General features: G+C 47.5%; 1 protein-coding gene across 1 annotated transcript in view; it reads left to right on the top strand.

Moving 5' to 3' along the window:
- IL22RA2 (interleukin 22 receptor subunit alpha 2) overlaps positions 1-7,481 on the top strand; it is a 15,377-nt gene extending 7,896 nt beyond the window's left edge. Inside the window, exon 6 of the mRNA XM_032770024.2 lies at positions 6,953-7,481. The gene's annotated coding sequence lies outside the window, so the exon portion shown is untranslated. The remainder of the gene's footprint in view (positions 1-6,952) is intronic.
- The last annotated feature ends 275 nt before the right edge of the window (positions 7,482-7,756 follow it).

Here is a 7,756-nt window from a genome sequence, read left to right as displayed (position 1 = left end):
CTGTCTGGCTTCTTTCCCCGCCACATCTACATGCAGGAATGGATCCTGCACTGCTGCCCACTACTTTGATAGCTATCACTTGCACATCGCGCATGGCAGTGCAGCTGTTTTTAAACTTGCAAAGAGAGCTGCAGTCAGATGTCTGATGAGCTGCCTCAAATGGAAATAAGTAACATGAGATCGCTTTTGGCATTAACTGAGGAGCTGAGCACTGTGGAACGGCGTTTTGGGGCTAGGGAAACCAGCTCAGATGGTGGGATCGTATCGTTATGTATGTCTGGGATGACGACCAGTGGCTTCAAAACTTTCGAATGCAGAGAGTCACCTTCATGGAACTGGCTGCTGAGCTTTCCCCAGCCCTGTGTCGCAAGGACACCAGACTGTGAGCCCCACTCACTGTAGAGAAGCTTGTGGCAATCGCATTGTGGAAGCTGGCGAACCAGTTTGGAGTGGGGAGATCGACTGTTGGTGCCATGGTAACTCAAATGTGCAAGGCCATTAATCGCATCCTACTGCGCAAGACCGTGACTCTTGGTAATGTGCATGACATTTTGGGTGGCTTTGCAAAAATGGGCTTCCCTAACTGTGATGGGGCAATAGATGGAACGCACATCCCTATTGTTGTCCTGGCCCACCTTGGCACTGAGTATATAAATCGTAAGGGGTACTTCTCCATGGTTTTGCAGGCACTAGTGGATCGCTGTGGGTGTTTCACTGATATTAATGCTGGATGGTCCGGAAAGGTGCATGACGCATGTTTCTTTAAAAACACTGGCCTGTGCAGAAGCTGCAAGCGGGGACTTTCTTTCCAGACCAGCAGCTCTCCACTGGGGACATGGAAATGCCCATTTTGATCCTGGGAGACCCAGCTTACCCATTGATGCCATGACTCATGAAGCCATACACCGGAAACCCAGTTGCCAGTAAGGGATGTTTCAACAACAGGGCTGAGTAGTGCAGAATGGCTGTCGAATGTGCATTTGACTGTTTTAAAGCGCGCTGGAGATGTTTGTACACTAGACTGGAAATGAGTGGGGAAAATATTCCCATGGTTATTGTGGTGTGCTGTACTTTACATAACATTTGTGAGGGGAAGGGTGAAAGGTTTACTCACACATGAAAGGAGCCTGGAGGCCGAGTTTCAGCAGCCAGATACCAGGCCTATTAGAGGGGCTCAACATGTGGCAGTTAGGATCCAGGATGCCTTGGGGGGAAAAGTTGGAAAATGAAAATCGTTAAACTTTGCTGTTGTGTTTGGGAAAGGAAGTGTTAACAGCATGTGCTGTGCTGCATGGCAGTTCTCTATGTAATTTCAGTGAAGATGAAGTGCTAGTTGACTTGTAGCTGTGATAACAGGTACAGAAATTTGAACACACAAATAAAGCTTGCTTCTTTTTGAAAAATTTGTGCTTTTATTTTAAAAACAGAGAAACTCCACATGCATATATATCAGTCCCGAGTGATGGTAGGGAACAGGGTGGGGTGCCCATATACCTCACAGCTGTGTATAACTCCAGCTGTCGTTTGTTGAGCTGTCTGGAGGTGTGGATTGTATGGAAAAATTTGCAGCGAGCCTATAAGAATGTGCAGTGGGAGTTTGGGGAGTGCGTGCAGAATTCTTTCCCATTTGCTGCAATGGGGGGCAGGCACGAATCAGGTCACTCTGCAGTGTAATGAGAGAATGCAACAGATCTGTCTGACGCTCCAGAACGTTGATTAGCCTCTCTGTGGCGTCCCCTGGAAAGCATTATTCTCTTTTCGGTCTCGGTTCTCTCCCCCTTTCTGCTTTGTCATGGTTTCTCTCCATTTATTTTTATCACGTGTCTCTGCTTGGGAGTGCTGAATCACCTCATGCAACATGTCCGCCTAGTGCACCTTGACTGCTTTCTTATGCATCGCAGACAGTCTGCTATAGCAGGGGTGGGTCTTCCACAGTCATTTCCAGGGAGACAAAAGCAACACATTGCTCTGAAACATGCAACATACATAGTGATTCCTGTATATAATACACTACTGGTAAGAAATCACTGCCTTGGTGACAAAAGTCAAACCCATGGTGCACAAGAACCCAGCAATGGTGAGGGAACGCAGAGTTATAGGGTTTCTTACATACACCCATTCAGAAAAGGGCTAGAATGAAGGGAGAGCACCCGGCACACAAACACAGCCATCTTAGTACTTTTCTGTGCCCACAACTTGCTTTATGCATTGTCAAAGCAAAGCAACTTACCAGAGCTCTGTTCTTCTGCCTCTGCCTCAGCAGACTGTGGCCGCTCACACTGACTAGACACCTCCAGAGCGCAGAAGGGGTCCTGAGTGCACGCGGCAATGGGCTCCACAGCTTCCTCAGCCGCCTCCTCTTCATCCATGATCATCTCCTCCTACCTAGGGCCACTTTGCATTGACTCCAGACATGCAGAAGTATTCACTGGGCTCTTTGCAGTGGAGGTGGGGTCACCACTTAGGAATGCATCCAACTCACTGTAAAAATGACTGCTTTGGGGCGCAGCACCAGACCAATGGTTTGCCTCCCTCACCTTGTGGAATACGCTCCTCAGCTCCTTCACCTTCGCTCTGCACTGCAGTGTGTCCCTGTTATGCTCCTTCTCCTGCATGCTGCATGCAATCTGCTCATCGGTATTGAAATTCCTACGGCTGGAATGCAGCTGGCACTGCACAGCCTCCTTTTCCCAAAAACTGATCAGGTCCAGGAGCTCAGCATTGCTCCGAGATGGGGATCATTTGCTATGTGGCGCAGCCGTGGTCAGCTGGGCAGATGAGCACTTGCCACAGGAAAGGGAGTTTCAAACTTCCTGGGCCTTTACAGAGGGTGGGGCAGATGTCCGTTTACCTGTCAGAGCAGCAGAGGTGCTGGCCAGAGTGGTCACTTTTGGAACTGTGGGATATCCTCTGGAGACCAAAAGATGTTTACACAAGAAAACCGTGTCTTCACTTTCACATCAGTGCAAAAAGAACAGTGGAAAGAGCTGTACGCCTCTCGTGAAGGTGGTTTTCTTTTTGCGGTGAAACTTCTGAGTTTCACCACAAAAAGTCATTAACAAATGTAGAAGCTCCCACGGTTTTAGCACCAAAAAAGGACATTCCTCTTTGAGTGCTTGTTCATGTCCATTCCAATCAGGTGTGTGTGCACACATGTGAACAATGGACAGAAGATTTTTCTCCTAGCAGAATCCATCCGGCTGGCCTGGGCACCCTCTGGAGTCGCGCCTTCATGGTGCTCAATATAGAGCCCAGCCGCCCTTTCAGTTCCTTCTTACTGCCAGTGACAGTTGCTGGAACGTCCATTAGCCCTTGCTTAGCAAGAGTGTTCTGTACTCATTGTATATAGTTACCTTACTGTCTTCTAAGTATTAGAGTTCTTAGTATAGAGTTGTTGGAGTTCCCCCCTATCCCGTCTCCCTGGAGCCGTGATGTGCCGTGATTCCCGAGGTTTAAAAACTGTGTGGCCTGGGGGAAGTGCATGCTGAAGCACAGACTCAGGCTTTAACTGCTCCAGTCGTGGCTAACGTCAGTGTATTGCCCGGCCCGGGGCAGCTTGGACAGGATTGTGACCCTGCCTCGCCCGGTCCTTGACTCGCTCTGGTGGTGGATTGATGCTCAGCAGGTGTGCTCAGGGGTCCCTTTTCTGCCCCACAGCCATCTATGTCGTTGGTGATGGACACATCAGACTTGGGCTGGGGAGCTCATTTGGGAGACCGCAGAACTCAAGGCCTCTGGTTGCAAGCAGATCTGGGTCTCCATTATCAGTGTCAGAGAGCTGAGAATGGTGCACCTAGCATGTCAAACGTTCTGTTCTTACCTAATTGGACAATGTGTATCGGTCATGATGGACAATACGACAGCAATGTTCTATATCAACAAATGGTGGGGTGCACACTCCTCTCCCCTGTGCCATGAAGCCCTCATGCTGTGGGACTTCTGTGTAGAACATCCAATTCATCTGCAGGCGTCGTACCTCCCCAGGGTTCAGAACGAGCTGGCAGAACACCTCAGCAGGTTGTTCCACAGCCACGAGTGGTCCCTTTGCCCGGAAGTCGCAATTTCAATCTTCCAGAGGTAGAGGTTTCCCCTGATAGACCTCTTTGCCACGTGGTGCAACAGGAAGTGCCAGCAGTTCTGCTCCTTTCACACAGCCCAGGCTCCAGCACGGATGTGTTCTTCCTCCACTGGGGACGTTCTCTTCTATATGCCTTTCCACCCATACTGCTTGTTCACAAGGTGCTGCTCAAGAGCGACAGAGATTGAGAACAGGTCATACTGATAGCACCAGCCTAGCCCCATCAGCACTGGTACACTTCGCTCCTAGACTTATCCTTGGGAACCCTGATTACCTTGCTGCTGTCCCCGGACCTTCTCACACAAGATCACGGATGTCTCCAACACCCAAACCTCCAGTCGCTCCATCTTACGGCGTGGAAGCTCCATGGTTAAATCAATTGGAGCTTTCCTGTTCAGACCACGTCAGACAGGTCCCCCTTGATAGTAGGAAACCCTCTACAAGAGCCATGTACCTTGCCAAGTGGAAGAGATTCTCAGTCTGGTTGGCGCAGCGCCATTTGCCTCCGACACTGGCTTCAGTGCCGCACATTCTGGATTACCTCCTCCATCTGAAGCAGGAGAGTCTCTCATCATCTTCTATACGTGTGCAGCTAGCCACCATCTCGGCCTTCCACCCAAGTATGCAGGGCCACTCAGTATTTGCTAACCCCATGGTCAGCCGATTCCTGAAGGGGCTCAACAGGTTATACCCTCATGTCCATCAGCCAGTCCTTGTCTGGGACCTCAGCTTGGTCCTTTCAAAGCTCATGGGGCCCCCCTTTGAGCCTTTAGTAACATAATCCCTGCTCTACCTCTCTTACAAGGTCGCGTTCTTGATAGCAATAACCTCAGCCAGGAGGGTGTCTGAGCTCAGGGCCTTGACATCAGACCCTACACAGTGTCCTATAAGGACAAGGTTCACTCAGACCTCAGGCTGCTTTCCTCTCAAAGGTCTTCTCACAGTTTCACATCAACCAGGACATCTTTCTCACTGTTTTCTACCCTAAACCTCAATTCCAGTGGCAGGGAGCAGAGACTCCACTCTCTGGATGTCCACAGGGCTCTGGCCTTTTATATTGAGAGAATGAAACCGGTTCAGAAAGTAAGTTCAGCTGTTTGTGGTAGTGGTGGACAGGATGAAAGGTCAGCTGGTTTCATCCCAACGCATCTCATAATGGATCATGTCCTGTGTCCGTGAGTTCTACAACCTGGCAGATGTTCCCGCACTGCCGATCACTGCGCTCTCTACCAGGGCGCAGGCTTCATTGACAGCATTCCTGACTCAGGTTCTCACCCAGGAAATCTGCAGAGCAGTAACGTGGTCTCCATACACACTTTTGCTGCACATTATGCGACTACCCAGTTGGCCAGAGACGATGCAGCCTTTGGAAGAGCAGTATTCCAGTCAATGGACAGCTCCGATCGCACCTCTTGAACTTGGCTTGGGAGTCACCTGACTGGACATGAACAAGCAGTCGAAGAAGGAAAAACGGTTATTCACTTCTTGTAACTGTTGTTCTTCGAGATGTGGTGTTCATGTCGATTCCAATACCCACCCTCCTACCACTCTGTCGGAGTGGTCAGCAACAAGGAAATGAAAGCGTGGGGGGTCGGCAGGGCTCTATATTGACCGCCATGAAGGCACGACTCCAGAGGGAGCCCAGGCCAACCCGATGGATGCTGCTAAGGGAAAAATCTTCCGGCCATTGTGCACACACCTGATTGGAATAGACATGAACAACACATCTCAAAGAACAAGTTACGAGAAGTGAGTGACTGGGGTTTTTTTGCACTTTAAATGGCAAGTGTAGACATGCCCTTAGTGATTGTAAAGCTCTGGCAAAATGAAAGGCTATAAAAGTTGTTTGTTGTTAGGGATTTACAAAGCTCCACCCAAACTTCTAACAGTAGTTAGTGTCTGGATCCTCCTATGGAACACTTCATACTTTATGTTCTCATTTGTTATATTTCCAAGCCATGTGCTTTTTAGGCATCAACTATCAAACTTTCCTTTGCCCAATCTAAAGTGGAGAACAAATGCAGTGACTTTATCTGAAAAACGATAGCAATAAATCTGTTTATTTTATCCATTTATATGGCCTCCCACCACAGCATGTCGGTGCTTCACAAATGTTAGCGACAGGGAATTCGTATTAATCCCATTTGACAGAAGCTGTGGCAGAGAGAGATTCAAGGCCTGATCCCAAGTGCACTCAAGTCACTTTCATCAATTGGCTTTGGATCCTGCCTTATATGACTTGCTCAAGGTCACAAAGGAAAGATGTGGAGGTGCCAGGAACTGAACACACATACTCTAAGTGACATGGCAGTGCCTTAACCCCAAAACTGTCCTCCTTGTCAGTTTCATGTTAGACTGCAGAGTGATGGTCTTCTCAGAAAATTCAGTCAGTGGCATTTTCTACAGAGGCAGATGTGGTACTGAAGAATTTGCTTTCAGTGATGGAGTAGCTGCTTCTATCTGAAAAGCTCCAGCTGTTCCAGGCTGGTGTCTTGCATCACTTGCAGTCTCAGAACTATTTGGGGGGACGTTCTGCATACAAAGGAATGCAGGATTTTGGTCCTTGTTGCCATTATCTTTTAGCGAAGACTCTTCCCCTTGAATTGTTATATTATGATGTGGGGTCAGACCAAAGGTCCATCTAGCCCAGTATCCTGTGTTCTGACAGTGGCCAATGCCAAGTGCCGTAGAGGGAATGAACAGAACAGGTAATCATCAAGTGATCCATCCTCTGTTGCCCATTCCCAGCTTCTGGCAAACAGAGGCTAGGGATAACTGAACACACTGCAAAAAGGGTTAGCTCAATATCATAAGGGTTGTTGTGTATTTGGCTAACAGTGCTCTGATGACTTTTCCATTCTGTTTTACTCCCAGCATTACAGATAACAGTGGAAGAGGATACATTCAATGCTTCCTTCTCTACCAGCTCTAGTGATCAAGTGGACTCCTGTATTTTTTAACATTTGCAAGTCCACATTCAAATGCCTTTAAAATAACCAATGGACTCTGATGCTTCACCAAATCAAATTAATATAACATGAAGCACGGGAAATAAAATCTTTACTTATCACATGTTAAAACGTATACAATTTATACATTCTTGCCAGGTACAGCATAAATCATTTCACTGGAAACCTTTTTATATGTTTGAGATCCTCTGGTGGTTGAAAATATGCAAGAGACTCATTTCTAGAATTCGTTTTTCTTTTTGAGTCTTGGAATTAAAAAAAAAAAGTTTCAATTCTTTATTTCTATATCTATGCTACGCATCACAAGCAGCAGCGTGTAGCTAGTTACATGCTGCAGTGACAGGCTCTGGGAGCGGGGAAAGGTTTCAGCAGCTCAGCGCTGCCAGAGCTGTTCGCTGTAGGGAGGAAAGGCTCTGGATGGTGGGAGACAGCAGGGAAACACCCCATCTTCTTCACAGTAATATTATTATGATGTGATTATAGCATAACTATGATGTATTTTATATAAGATAGGTCATGTGAGAGATCATTCAAAAGGGTATGATTTACTGAATCTGATTATCCTATTTGTATGCATGTATCATTTTTGTATCTAAAGTTAGGAATATTGACTGTGTATCTGTATTACAAATATGTTTACAGTTGGAGAGTGCCCAGTAGGCAGTATGTACTCAGTCTAGATGGCTGGCTGAGAAGGACCATTAGAGAA

The sequence above is a fragment of the Chelonoidis abingdonii genome, chromosome 3 (genome assembly GCF_003597395.2).
Source record: "Chelonoidis abingdonii isolate Lonesome George chromosome 3, CheloAbing_2.0, whole genome shotgun sequence".
NCBI lineage: Eukaryota > Metazoa > Chordata > Testudines > Testudinidae > Chelonoidis > Chelonoidis abingdonii.
This window is presented reverse-complemented; position numbering and strand designations above follow the sequence as displayed.